This window comes from Notamacropus eugenii, chromosome 2, assembly GCF_028372415.1.
Source record: "Notamacropus eugenii isolate mMacEug1 chromosome 2, mMacEug1.pri_v2, whole genome shotgun sequence".
Taxonomy (NCBI): domain Eukaryota; kingdom Metazoa; phylum Chordata; class Mammalia; order Diprotodontia; family Macropodidae; genus Notamacropus; species Notamacropus eugenii.
In genome coordinates, this window is record NC_092873.1 from 154,743,794 (window position 1) to 154,759,903 (window position 16,110).

Below are 16,110 nucleotides of genomic sequence, written 5' to 3' on the forward strand. Positions count from 1 at the left end.
TATGTGCGGTTTTGATTTTAAGTATAGCCTTTTTATTTCTTAGTGCATTGAGCTCTTGGTGATCAGCATTGCCTATAAATTCTATAAAGGGAAATGTAGTATTCTGCATGCCAATGAATGTTCTCAATTAAAAACTTATGGGAAGGATACCATGGTAAAATGGAAGGTGGTTAGAAAAAGTTAGGGCTCCTTGGGGAATAAACATCTGCCTCTTTTCCTATATCAACTGTGAGAAGGGTAGAAAAAAATGAAAGGATGTGAAAGTTAGAATACTACAGACATGATTTCTAGATCCACTCTTGTTTTGATTGTCTCAATTCCTATCTCTCTCATTCTCAAAGGAGTGGATTCTCTTTTAATGTCCTCTATTACAAGCACAGATAAAATATAATAACCTCAAGAAATAAAGGTATACAGTGCTCAAAGGATTCAAAGAGGCTTTTGTTTTAAACCTGAAATCTGCAGGAAAAAAAGATCATATCAGTTTGACAGTGAAGTCTGGAAAGTAGACTTCTCAGTAGAATCCCAAACAGACAAAATCATCAATGACCCCCAAAAAAATGTTTTTTAAAAAAGAAGAAAATTTGACAAAGGAAACACAGAGATGGTTGATAGAGTGGAAGGGACCTGGACCTGGAGTCAAAACACTTGAGTTCAAATTCCAACTTTATCTCTCAATCTCTCTGGGCTGTTTTCTCATCTGTAAAATGAAGAGATAAAAGTAGATAGCCTTTAAGGTTCCTTTCATGGCTAGATAGATCTGTAATTTTATGTACAGGTATTCATAAAGGTGATATACTCATTTTAGTTGGACAGATAAGAAAAACAAATTATAAGTTGTATGTGAAACCAAAATTCATATGTACTTAAAATTTCTGTGCTTCCCTATCACTACTATCCTTTGAGATTCACCATCAGATTCTACTTTCAGATGTGTGTCATGTGCCACTGAGTGATTTTATAAACTGTATTGCTTATCCTGATAGTTCCTGGGATCTTTGGAAAAATTAATTTTGATGAGAAGGCAAGGATTTTAAGGTCTGTTTTTACCACAACTCTAATGGAGTCAATAAAGCTTCACAGGGACTCTATAAGCAATGTGTTTACACAGTATCTTAGTGTACTTGAAGGGTCTGTGGTTTTTGTTAGTGAGAGAAATAGGAATTCCCTCCACCAGTAGTACATCATGAACTTGCTATAACTTAGGAGAAATATCCTAGGAGTTGACACATTCAGAAGTTAATTGATTTGCTCAAGGTCACACAGACCATACAACTACAATGAATGAACGGCAGCAACAGCAAACTCTAGTTAAGAACTTTTGATCTATGATCCGTGAGCCTATGACTTTAGATATATCACCTCACTTCTCTGGGCTTCAGTTTGGTCATCTCTAAAATGAAGATGTAGAGTTACATGACCTCTGAGGGCCCTTCCAGTTTGAAATCTACCAATAATCAATAAGTATTTGGTCCTGAGAGAATTCTTTCTGGACATTTCTAGTTATGGCCAGCTAGCTAACATGGAAATTTGCTGGCCTCCTCTTCTAAAAACACTCCCTTTTTAATGGGGCCATGGAATGAGTCAGAGCCACTTTTGTCTGCTTCAGAAGATGTCTCAATTAAACTGGCCACCTCCTGGTTGATCACTGTTATATTGTACCTGGGAGAAAAGTGTCCTTCACTTAACCTATTGTGGAACCTTTTCCATTACAACTCATTAAAATTTTCCATGGTGACTAGCTTAGAAACATATCATGAAACAGAAACCATCATATAACACTACTCTTTTGTTCACATAGCTCTTAGAGGTTTACAAATTACTTTACATGTCATTTCATTTCTTCTTTACAGCAATCCTGTGAAGTAGTTACTATTATTATCCCCATTCTGTAGACAAGGAAACTGAGTCTGAGAGGTTAAAGCTAAGAAAATTTCTGAAAATTTCTTCTTAACTCCAAGTCCAACATTTTCCTACTATGCCACCTAGCTGCCACACTCTATAATTAGTAACTGCTATTGGCTAAAATTAAAAAGCAAAACAGAAACACTCCAGTAATTACATCAGATTTTCTAAGAATATTCTTAAACAGTATAACAAAAAGCAACTTATACTATCTTTCTCAACCCCCAAACTCTCATTTAAACATTAGACACATAGTTTCTCTCAAATTGAAAGCATAAGAAACAAGACAAAACTCTAAATAAATGAAGAGATATAAAGTGATATAAAGTTCTCTGACAGGCAACCAAGTATGGTAGATAGAGGTAAGACCCTGTTGTTAGTCAGAAAGACCTGGGTCCATGTCTTGCCTATGATATATACTAGCTGTGAGACCATGAGCATATCACTTAATCTCTCAGTCTGCCAGGCAACTGTTAATATAAATTACAAAAAAAAAAAAAAAATTTGTTGATCTACATTAGTGGAGGGACTTTCCACACTGGAAGTTCCCTGTGCTATTGAAATCATAGGTTTGGAGGACAAAAAAAATGTAGTTCTCCAGATAGGTCATGCTAAGCATATAATCTAGTTATAGTTTCTGTTTTCTTTTTGGCCTTAAAAAGACTTAAAACATGTTACTCTCCCTAAAGACAGTGGTATTTAATAAATGACTTGAAAGGCAATGCCTACACACAGTGATTTCCCATTCACCTATTTTTCCTACGAGGAGGGTATTATTGGACCAATTTACCATATAGCACTGGAAGTCTAGTTCTCAAAATTTTTGGAACACATGTTAGGTATTTAGATTACTCCAGTAAACTTCAAAAGACTATGACCCAGAATTGTTTCTAAAGAAGTGTTTGCTGCTTTTTCAAACCTGCTCCACACCCCACTAAATAACTTTGAAGTTTACACAGGTCATAATAAAATGAATAAAAAGGAAAGAGAAATTAATTGACAAAAGCACTTTGTGTAAATCTATTCAAACACTTATCCAGCTAGCAACTTTAGATGTTTTTGTGCCCAGTACAAAAGTCTTTTGTTAAGTTTCCAGTTCTTGAGTTAACAATCATGACTCCACTCAAGTCTTAAAATTATAAACCAATATGCCATCTGTTGATCTGACTCTAAACAATAAGGCGTTGCCTTGTACAGAACCTGGCATTCATATGCATGAATGCAGGAAAACTAGGATTTTTGCATTCATATATAATGTGCAATAGGTTTGTTGGGTGGATTTTTTGTTGTTTTTTTTTTTAATATAGATTTCTGAGGACATTCATAATGCCATTTGTTTAATTGTATTACAAAATCCTTATTCCAAGACATTTATACCCAACTGAAAGATGGAATGGAAGTCAGTTAAAAAATCCTTATCTTTATTAGCACATACTCCAAATGCAAACAGCACAGAGTTCATTTTGCTAACCTCTGAAGCCAAGGTCAACTTCTCACGGTCAATATTATTCCATTTAAGGCTGATCAGCTCTTTTTTTTTTTTTTTTAAGTAGGAACCATTTCATCTAATTCTGTGTCTGCAGCACACAATTAATTGGTAATTTGCTGGATCAGAACTCCACTACACCCAGATTCCTCAGACTTAATTCATTACAATATAGTAGGAAGCATAGTTGCCCACACTCTAGGGAAGGTCCAACCAGTCCTTGGAAGTTTCACCAAATTAAGCAATTTGAATGGTTAGTTAACAGTCTAAAACCAAGAACAGAATTCAAAATATCTCATCTGTGAGTACAAAATCTAGTATACTGGAAAGAATTTCAAGATTCAGATTCAAACCCTGGCTCTGCTCCACAAACAGAATGGAACTATGGAACTTTTAGGTAAGCTGCTTAATCTTTTTGGTGTTTCAGTGTCCATATTTTTAAAATAAGAGAGTTGATCAAGATGACCCTCAAGATTCCTTTTCACTCTCAGTCTTTGATGCCAAATTACAATTCAGTGTTCAGAAGGATCTCTAATTTCATCAGTAAGGGCTCTTTTTTCACTGATACAGCTCTTAGTCCCTCTGCCGATCAAGCAACAAATATTATTAAACATTTCTAATGAAGTAGACACTGACTTCCATGATTTCCTTCAAGTCCAGTTAAAATCTTTTCTTCTACAACAAGCTTTTTCATGAACCCCCTTAATTCTAGCACCCTCCTTTTGTTGATTATTCAAGTTTATCCTGCACATGGCTTGATTATATAAAGTTATTTGTGTGTTATCTTGCCTATTAGACTGTAAGCTATTTGAGGGCATGGTCCATCTTTTAGCTTTCTTTGTTGCTAAGGATACAAAGACAAATGTGAAATAGTCCCTGACTTCAAGAAGATTACAATCTAGCTGAGGTAGACAGCACATAGATTTCTAGATAGAGTATAACCTCCAAGGACCACCCCCTCCACCTCACATACGCAGGTTGAGTCCTTAGGCATATAGCTTCCTGCAGGCTCAATTACATGGGTCCATACTCCTAAAACCATGGATCACAAGATCCCGTTGGTATGTTCACCTTTGAAAGTCAGTAAATAGACATAACTAGTTTACAACAAAAGCATCTACTCAGAAGGCATTATAAGAAAAATCATAACAAAATATTTCCCTCACAAATCTCAGATATTCTCCTATAATCACATACAGAATTAGTGGAAAGAGTAGGAACACCCTCAGAATATACTACCAGAGAGACACACATACTTAATGGACACATGTGACCAAGGCCTTCACACTTCCAGCACTTGGAAGACCCCAGTGCCTTTCCCTTCTCTTGGTATTATCAAATTGCTTTCTTTGATTTAAGCATCTATTTAGTATTTCTGTTTATAATGTGGTGCAATCTGTTCATGCCAGCCATGTGCTTCTCCAATAAGATTTAATTAATACTTGACTTTAATTTTTTGGAGGCTATAGTATTGTATGACTCAGAGCTTTACAACACCACTGCAAGAACATTGATTTAAAAATATCTGGAGGTAGATAATATGATTCATCATTAGTCCCTTGAGATTGTCTTGGATTGCTGTATTGCTGAGAAAAGCTAAGTCATTCACACTTCTTCAGTGAACGATATTGTTGTTACTATGTTCAATGTTCTCCTAGTTCTGTTCTCTTCACTATGCGTCAATTCATGTAAGTCTTTCCAGCCTTTCTGAAAGCATCCTGCTTGACATTTCTTATAGCACAATAATATTTTATTCCAATCATATACCACAGCTTCTTAAGCCATTCCCCTTGATGGACATCCCATCAATTTCCAATTCTTAGCCACCACAAAAAGAGTTGCTATAAATATTTTTGTACAGATAAGATGAATAATATGGAAATGTTTTACATAATTGATTATGTATAACATATCTAATTGCTCACATATCAGGGAGGGGAGAAAGAAAGGAATAAGGGAAGGATAAATTTTGGAACTCAAAACTTTAAATAAAAAACTTGTAAAATTGAAGAGGCAGAACCAAGATGTGAGAGTAAAAAGCAGGGACCTGCTTGAGTTATCCCCCAAGCCCCTAAGATACCTGCAAAAATGTGACTCTAAACAAATTCTAGAGCAAAAGAAGTCCCAAAATAACAGACTGGAGCAAATTTCCAGCCCAAGACAATCTGGAAGGTCAACAGGAAGGATCTATCACACAAGGCTAGGAGCAATACACTGTCTAGCGCCCAACCCTGACGCAGACGGTGTTGAAGCAGGACTTAGGAGACTGAATCACTGGCAGTTGCAGTAATTTCCAAACTTTTTAACCCACAAATGCCAAAGACAGCTTCAAAGGTCAGTGGGAAAGGTCTCTCACCTGTGTGAGAGGGGAGCATAGTCTGGCCTCAGCCTCAGGTCCAGGGTGATGGCAGCAGCCTCTACTGCAGTGGTAGCTGCTTCTGGAGCTCTCACCCTACAGATGGTGGAGGAATCAAGCTGCTGCTCTGGGTCATAATCCTAAGTAGCAGTCCTGGGGAGAGGAGGAGCAGTGGCATGGTGGAGCTTGTGGCAGAAGTGGAGAATCAATCCTCTTCACAGTTCTAAGACAAAAAAGAGTGCTTATGGTTGCTCACAGATCAGAGCACAGGCCATGAGAGGAATAAACACCTTTCCTTGATCATACCACTTTGTAAGAGCTGAAAGTTTACAGGTCCCTAGAAATATCTCTGAAAACAGCTGCACAAAACCCCTAAAGTTTGGGGCAATTAACAGAGCTCAAAAATCAAATAAAATGGGAAAATGAACAAATAGGTGGTGGGGGGAGGGGTAGGAATCAGACCACAGAATCTTATTTTCTTGGTGAAAAGGTATTGACTTACATCCTTGGTGACAAGGGAGATCAAAAATATACAAGCAGAAGAAGACAACAAAGTTAAAACTCTTGCATCCAAAGTCTCTAAAAAAAATATGAATTGGTCTTAGGGCTTGAAAGAGCTCAAAAAGGATTTTGAAAATCAAGCAAGAGAAGTAGAGGAAAAACTGGAAAGAGAAATGAGAGTGATGCAAGAAAATAATGAAAAATGAGTCAACAACTTGCTAAGGGAAACCCCAAAAATGCTGAGGAAAATAACACCTTTAAAATTAGACTAACCCAAATGACAAAAGAGATTCAAAAAGTCAATGAGGAGAAGAATGCCTTAAAAAGCAGAAGGAGCCAAATGGTAAAGGAGGTCCAAAACCTCACTAAAGAAAAAAATTCCTTCAAAATTAGAATGGAGCAAAAGGAAGCTAATAACTTTATGAGAAATCAAGAAATATAAAACCAAACCAAAAGAATGAAAAAATAGAAGACAATGTGAAATATCTCATTGGAAAAGTAATTGACCTGGAAAACAGATCCAGGAGAGATACTACCTGAAAAACCATGATCAAAAAAAAAAAGAGCCTAGACATCATCTTTCAAGAAATTATCATGGAAAACTGTCCTGGTATTCTAGAATCAGAGGGTAAAATAGAAATGGAAAGAATCCACCAAAGTGAGTTGAATACAAAGGGATGATAACTAAAAAGTAAAATTAAGTATTGAGAAGAAAGAACTGGGAGAAAGAGAAAGGGAGAGGTAGAATGGAGTAAATCATCTCACATAAAAGAGGCAAAAAAGAGCTTTTACAATGGAAGAAAAGGGGGATAAGACGAGAGGAAATAAGTGAGCCTTACTTTCATCAGATTTGGCTTAAGAAGGGAATAATAAACACACTCAACTGTGTATCTTATCCTACAGGAAAGCAGGTATGAGAATGGGGATAATAGAAGGGAAGGCTGATTGGGGAAGGGATAATCTTAAGCAAATACTTTTGTGGAGGGACAGGTCAAAGGAGACATTAGAATAAATGGAGGCTGGGACAGGATAGAGGGAAATATAGCTAGTCTTTTACAACATTACTGTTATGGAAGTGTTTTGCATGACTACACATGTATAACCTATATTGAATTGCTTACCTCTTCAATGATGGTGGATGGGGAGGGAGGAAGGGAGAGAATGTGGAACTCAAAGCTTTAAAAATGAATGTCAAAAAATGTTTTTACATGCAACTGGGAAATAAGATATATAGGCAATGGGGTATAGAAATCTGTCTTGCCCTACAGGAAAATTGAAGGGGAAAGGATAAGAGAAAGAGGAGGAGGGTGATAGAAGAGAGGGCAGATTGGAAGAAGTGGCAATCAGAATGCATGCTGTCCTGGGGTGGGGGGAGGTGAGAGATGGGGAGAAATTTTGAAATTCAAAATCTTGTGGAAGTGAATGCTGAAAAATAAAAATAAATTTAATGAAAAAATTTAAAATGTTATAAAATTGAAAAAAAACTAAAATAAAACATTATAACAGAAAGAAATAGCCTTTGTTCCTGAGAGAAATCTGGGTCAGTCACTCAACAAAAAAGATGACATTATTATTCACTTTTTATGTGTCAGATATTGTACTAAGCTCTGGAAATACAAAGAAAAACAGAAACACAATTCCTGCCCTCAGGTTAGTCACACTTTAATGAGAAAAATAACATGCAAAATATTTGATGTGCAATAAGTTTACAATGTAAAGGGAAGGTAATCTCAGAGGTAGAGGCACTAGTAGGGGAAGGAACTTGGTAAGGCCTCCTTCTGGACAACGTAATTTCTTAAAGGCAATCCAACCCACACTTCTGTTTAGTTCTTGACACCATTCACTGTCCATGTGCTGTGTTTGTCCCATATACATGTACAGGTAAACTATGAATTGTTTGTACAACTAGCTATATCATAGTCTGGATATTAAATATTCTTCATATGTAGTCTTCCTTATATTGATTATTTAGGTTGAGTTCAAATTGCTTCAATAAGCACTTAAATGCCTACTATGTGCTGACCACTAGGAACGCAAAGACAAAAATGAAACAGCCTCTGCCCTGAAGAAGCTTACAATCTTCTTGTTGTTGTTGCACGTATATACATTTTTGTACGCAGCCAATGAGGGGATTTATTTGGCTCAACTTTCTATATTTGTTAGAAGGAATGTTCTTCTTCTTCTTTTCTTTTTTTCCCCAACGGGGTGGAAGATAAGAGGGAGAGAAAAGAGACATCAAATGATTTATTTTTATTTTTAAATGGACATGTAGGGTAGTGGTTATAAATGGAATTTCATACACTTTCAGATGTGGTCATTAGGTTCTTAGTTTTACCTAGTTGTTTGACTTTGTTACAAGAGAACTCTGATAGATGAGAATAATCAGTGAAAGTTTGTAATGTAAAAACAAAATATATGAATACAACTTTTTAAAAAAAAAATAGGATATTTTGGAGGAGGCACACAGGTTCATGCAAGAAATTGGGAGAGTGAAAGAGAAACTTAACAGTTCTGTTTCAGACAAATTAAATTTGAGACATTGACAGGACATTTGTGTGGAGATGTTTTCCAGGCTAAACAATCCCCAGTTGCTTTAGAGCCAACTCTGACTATCCTCATTGTCTTCCCTTGGATTCTCTTTTGTCATTTTAATCATGGACTCAAAGGGTCAATTGTATGGTACTCTCTATGCTTATCGCTGGCAACTGATTATTCAGTGCCCTGAGCCTGGGTGAGGGATGGGTAGAGTTGATGAGAATGAGTGAGAAGAGAGATTCCAACTATTCTGGCTTCTAGTGTTGAGAAAAAAGACATATGATTCTAACTTCGCTTCAGGTTCATGAAAGGAAAAAGATTCTAAAAAGAAGCAGACGTAGAAAAGCTAGCAATCACTATCATGTCCATATCTCCAGCTTACTACACAAGAGATTTTAGGGAATTTCCCCATCGATAAGATCTAAAACTCTTTCCCTTGAGATAGCTCAAAGAGATGCCCGTGGGAAGACCTCCTTCACTTTGTGTTGACTGGTATATATTCTCCTGTATATATTTTCTCTTATTTTTGTTTTGCTATCAACTTGGATAAATGGGTTTATTTGCTATATGTAATCACTGTAGAACTGACATTTGGTAGGAAGGAAGTCAAGCCTTTTGTATACATAGATTAGGATTCCTGTTAAAGAATACTGATCAGGAACTTAGCTTGAATATAAAAACTACTTCATCTAGACTAACAATATTTAAGGGAGTAGACAAATATTATTTTAGCTCCTTACCTCTTCTCTCTGAGGATAGCAGAGGGTCTAGCCTCTGGCCCCATCCTCATGCTTCCCCTTCTGTCAGGACTCAAAAGTATCCCTTGCAGAAAGGTTAGGGAAAACTTTGGAGGTAGTTGTTCTTGCCTCCCTGGGCCACATGTAGACAGATTCATGTGAATACGCAAAAACTACATGGACAGAAATAATAGTACCTGGAAGCCACCATACCATATATAATTCTAAAGGGGGGTTCCCAGAAGCTGTCACAGAAATCTACCCAAGTTTAACACTTTGTTCTATACATTATCCTTCTTTCCCTTCTCATAAGGTTGGTTACATGATGTATTCATATTGATCTTGGGGTTAACCAAAACCCACATTTCAAAATGTAATGCTGTCAAGTTAAGTCAATTTCCTACTATGTTCATATGATTTACTTTTTGAAAAACTAAAATGAACTAACTGGTAAATACATGTCATAAGTCTCAGCCCAACTCTTCTTCTGAGTCAATATAATTTTGATTCTTGATTTTCTGATCCAGCTATTATCAAATTTTCTCAGTTTTGTTTAATCAGTTTAATTTTGTTTAATTTGATAAGCTCATCTTCATCCAAGTCACCAAGGAAAATGTTGAACTGGAAAGAGCCAACTGGAAAATGAATATCTCTCAGTGGGATGACAGATACATTTATCAACATTGAAATACAGTTGTTGAATCAATAAGAAATCACCTTACTGCACTGTGTGACTCACATTTCTCCACTTAGGCCATATAGATATAATGAGATAATTCTGCAAATATCTTAGTGAAATCAAGATATACTGTATCTCTGGCATTCCTCTATTTGCTCTGAAAGAGATGCTCAAGAGGAATGTGAGGCACTAAAAAAATTACTCATTATGTAGTAATGAATAATGTAACCATTATAAAACAGAAAGAAATAAATGTTGGAAAGGCTTATTCTTTGTAAACTAATGCTGGTTACCAGCGTTCACCTCTTTGGGGAGGCAGCCTGATGTAGTGGCATGAGTGCTGGAACTGGAGAAAGAGGGTCTGGGTCAAATTTTATCCTCGCCACTTGCTAGCTATATTTAAGTCATTTCACTTGTCTAAGCGTCAATTTCTTCATCTTTAAAATGAACAAAAGGTAGACTCGATGATCTCCGATGACCCTTCCAAATCTATGATCCTTTTCTGAGTGATCACAAAACAAACAGTCAATTGATCAGTAAGCATTTATTATATGCCTATTATTAACCAGGAACTATGCTATATTTGGGAGTAGAAACATTTCCTACTTTCAAGGAGTTTACATTGTAACAGAAACAGTGTAACATTCTGACAAGAACATATGTAAGTAGACACAGGGGGAAAGAAAATATATATACATATACACACACACACACACATACATATACACATGTGCATATATTATATATATAAAATATATATTCAATTCATATACATACACACATATATACATACATATATACACACATACATATATATATAAGAAAGATGGCAGTTAGGAGGCTGAGGGCAGTGCTAGAAGTTGTGGAAATCAAAAAAGGCTTATGTGAAAGATGTTGCTTGAGCTTCATCTTGAAGGAAGAGAAAAATCCAGTGAAAAATAGTGCATCCCGATCATGGGATAGAAGATGTATTCCTGTGTATGAGAAACAGAGAGAAGACCAGTTTGACTGGATCACAGAGTGAGGGAAAGGGAATAATATACAATGGAACTGGAAAGATAGGTTGGGGTTAGTTTGTGAATTGCTTTAAAAGATATGGGTTGTTTTGTTTTTGGGTTTTGGTGGGTTTTTTTATCCTAGAGATAATAGGGAACCACGTATTAAATAAAAGAGGCATATGGTTAGATCTATGCTTAAGGAAAATCACCTCGGCAACTGTGTGGAAGATGGATTGTAGTGAACCACTGATTTAACTACTACTTCTAGAATTTTGGTGGGCATTAATATTGAAAATTAGAGAGCATGAGAATGTTGGGAAAGCAATTTGGCAGAGAAGATGGGAAGGGATGAGATCAGGAGCAAGCAGAAAAGCTACTTCATTGTTGGGAATTGGAGAGGAGAAAAAAAGGAGGGATGGTGTCAGCGAGATGAGAAAGAGAGAAAAAGAAAAATGGCCTAATTTTTTTTTCACTAACATGAGAGGAGGTCCTCAGCTGAGGGTGGAAATTGGGGGGTGGAGTGGGAGACTTGATGAGAGAAAAGAAGGTATGGAGTAACTTGTGGTGACTGGGATTGTGAATCAATTAGTAATGAGAAGTACCTCACTGTGATTCAGTTTCTTCATCTATAAGACAAAGGGGTTGAATTCCAAAGCCACTATGGTCCCTTTGAACTCTCAGTCTATGATGCTATAACATGATTGCCTTCCTGAACTAAGTGCCCAGTTGAAAGTAGCTAGCTTAAATTTATTATTAAATCTTTTGCTGAGTTTCTTGCATTTTGAAACTCCATCATAATTCAGAGAGTTACTTTAATTTTCAATGTGCCAATGGTTATTCTTTTCATTTCTTTTTCTTGATTTATCACTGTGGTTAAAATCTCTGAGTTATTTTGAATGATAAAAGTCAGAGTGTATTTCTTTGCTCCAAAACTGAAGTTTATATTTTATTGATGACTTTTTCTATATTTGCTGAAATAATCAAATGTATTTCACTATTTTAATTATTGATATAATTTATTAAGTAAATTATTTTCCAAATGGTTAATGATCATTTCATTTCTAGTTTAAATATAATTTAAGTGTAATGAATAATTTTTCATCTTGCTATATTCTAATTAGCAGTTTAGTTATTAGATTTAGTAATAACTAATTAGTAATTGTTTCTCTTTTACCCAGGAAGCCTGAGGGTTTTCCCCTCCCAGTTTGATTTTTTTTTTTTTAATTAAAGGGGCCATCCCTTGAGTAATTTAAAGGAGCCTATTCATTGAATGGGTGTATCTCACTCATAGTGAGATTGTGATAAGATCTTAGCCAGAAAGGGTCAGGGTCTCTCATTGCATCCTGGGTCATTTCCAGTCATCCTGATGCATATCAGGTCACTGGACCCAGATGGCTCAGGAGAAGAAAGTGAGGTTGGTGACACAGCCCTCCCTCATTCAAATCAAAGTCAACTGCAAATCATGTCATCATCTTGATGTCATGGTCCTCTTCAAGAATGAAGAATAAACAACAATTAGTAGTATTTTTGCATCAGTGCTCATTAATACAATTGTCCTATAGTTCTTTCTTTGCCTTATATTTCCTAGTTTACATAGAAGGACCAAATTTGTTCTGCAGAAAGAATAGGGTAGAGTATTACTATACTCTATTTTTGAAATGTTTATATAGTGTTCGTTCCATAAATATTTTTGCGGAATTCGCATGGGAATTTGATCTTTGTGGTTTTTTGGTTGCTTTTTATTATGTGGCTGTTCATTGATGATTTGTTCAATTTTTTGTCCTGAAATTGGTTTATTTACATGATTTTCTATTTTATCAATGTGAGTATCATAGATTTATCAATATTCACCTATTTCATGTAAATGTTCAAATTTGTTGGCATATAGCTGACATAGTTTCTGCTCATTTGGTTAGCAGAAGAATTAGACTATTCAGCATAAGCTTCTTTATCTCCTGTCATAAAACCCATATAAATTTTAAATCATCCTCTCCATTACTCCTATGATTGAGAAAAGGGCACCTTTCTCCTTGCCAAGGCCAATTCCTTTATTTATTTGCTACATCCCTTCTTACCTTCTCTTCTGAGTTTTACCCATTGAGCATATTCTCTGTATGTCTCTGTTTCTCTATGTCTTACCTCTTTCTTTCTATGATATCCTAGATTTTTCTCTTTCTCTCCCATGTATCAACAGTTACTAATTATTATCAACTCTACCTACACACCACAACATCCTTTGCAGATAATCTTTTCTTCTTCATTTATGGGGTGACAATCATCTTTTCACCCATTGCCTGTAATAACTTCCTAATCAGTGTGAACTAACTGGTCCAACCATTCTGGAGAACAATTTAGAACTATGCCCAAATAGCAATAAACAGTGCATTTCCTTTGATCTAGTAATACCACTACCAGATCTGTATCTCCAAACAATCAAAGGAAAAGAAAAAGAACCTCTAAGTACAAAAATATCAATAACAGCTCTTTATTTGTGGTGGCAAAGATTTGGAAATTGAGGGAATGCCCATCAATTGGAGAGTGGTTAAACAGACTGTGGTATGTGATTGTGATGGAATTTTGCTGTTATTTAGTCATTTTTCAGTTGTGTCCAACTTTTCCTGACCACATTTAGGGTTTTCTTGAAAAGCATCCTGGAGTGGTTTGCCATTCCTTTCTCCAGGCCATGTTATAGATGAGGAAACTGAGGCAAACAGAGTTAACTGACTTGCCCAGAGCAATACAGCTAGTAAGTGCCTGAACCCTAATTTGAACTCATGAAGATAAGTCTTCCAGCACTCTATTTACTGTGCCACCTAGCTGCTCATTATTAAAAAATGATGAGCAGAATGGCTTCAGAAAACATAAACTCATGCCAAGTGAAGTGAGCACTGTACACAACAGCAAGATTGTATGAGAATCAGCTGTGAATGACTTATTCTGATCATTATCACAATTTAAAACAGTTCCAAAAGATTTATTATAAAAAATGCGTAATGCCAACAAAACATGAGAGGTGATAATAGAAAGGGAAATATCATTTAAAATAGCTTCAAGATATGATATTTGGAAGTTTATATACCAAAATACGTAAAATACTTATGTAAATTCAATTACAAAGTGTTTCATAAAGAAATAAAGAATGACAGATAGCTGGAGGAATATTCAGTGTTCCTGACTGGACCATGCTAGGAGAATAAAAATGACAATACTATCAAAATTAATTCATTGCTTTAATGCCATACCAATCAAACTATTAAAGATATACTTTATAGAGCTTGATTTAAAATAGTAACAAAATTCATTGGAAGAATAGAAGATCTGGAATATCAAAGGAAATAATAACAAAATGTAGAAGTGAAAGGAGAATTAAAGCTTCCAGATTTCAAATTATATTATAACTTGGCAGTCATCAAAAACTCTTTGGTATTGGTTAAGAATAAAGAAGTTTGATGGCAGGAAGAATTTAAGAAAAAAATAATAAAACTATGCCATAGTGTTTAATAAATTTGAAAACAAATTACTTAGGAAGGAACTCACTATTTAATAAGCACTACTAGGAAAAATGAAAAGCAATCTGGCAAAAATTAGTCTTAGAGCAACATGTTACACCATATTTCATGATAAATTCAAAATGGATGTATGATTTTAATATTAAAAGTAAAAAGAGAACATTTCCTTACTAGTAAATTCCTAAAAAAAAAAAAAAACAGATGACAATATCGCTAACATAACACTCTTATCTGCTCTAATGATTTCTTGAATCCATCTTACCAGGTCCATTCTTTGGCTTTTATGTAACTGCAGTTACATGTCTGTTCAAAGTTTCACACGAACAGTGACCCATCCTTACAGTTTTCTTTCCCTGTAAATAAGAAACAAGCATTGATTTAGCCTAGCCCTCAGGACCAAGAAAGCAAACAACCCAGTAATACAAAGTTACAAAACTATCTTGTTTTGTCTTTAAGATTGATGGAGGGGTATCCCAAAGAGATCACAAAAATAGGGAAAGAACCCATATCTACAAAAATATTTCTGGCAGCTCTTTTTTGTGGTCATGTTGTGTAAGACTAACTATATTTCCCTCCATCCTATCCTGCCCCCCATTGCTTCTATTCTCTCCTTTGATCCTGTCCCTCCCCAAGAGTGTTGACTTCAAATTGCTCCCTCCTCCCACTGCCCTCCCTTCCATCATCCCCCCCACCCTGCTTATTCCCTTCTCCCCCACTTTCCTGTATTGTAAGATAGGTTTTCATATCAAAATGATTGTGCATTTTATTCCTTCCTTGAGGTGAAAGTGATGAGAGTAAGCTTCATGTTTTTGCTCTCACCTCCCCTTTTTTCCCCTCCACTGAAGTCTTTTACTTGCCTCGTTTATGAGAGAGAATTTGCCCCATTCTGTTTCTCCCTTTCTCCTCCCAATATATCTCTCACTGCTTAATTTCATTTTTTAAAGATATGATCCCATCCTATTCAATTCACCCTGTGCTCTCTGTCTCTGTGTGTGTGTGTGTGTGAGTGAGTGTATGTGTGTAATCCCACCAACTACCCAGATACTGAAGAAAGTTTCAAGAGTTACAAACATTGTCTTTCCATGTAGGAATGTAAATAGTTCAACTTTAGTAAGTCCCTTATGACTTCTCTTTGCTGTTTACCTTTTCATGCTTCTCTTAATTCTTGTGTTTGAAAGTCAAATTTTCTTTTCAGCTCTGGTCTTTTCATCAAGAATGCTTGAAAGTCCCCAATTTCATTGAAAGACCATTTTTTCCCCCTGAAGTATTATACTCAGTTTTGCTGGGTAGGTGATTCTTGGTTTTAGTCCTAGTTCCTTTGACTTCTGGAATATTATATTCCATGCCCTTCAACCCCTTAATGTAGAAGCTGCTAGATCTTGTGTTATCCTGATTGTATTTCCA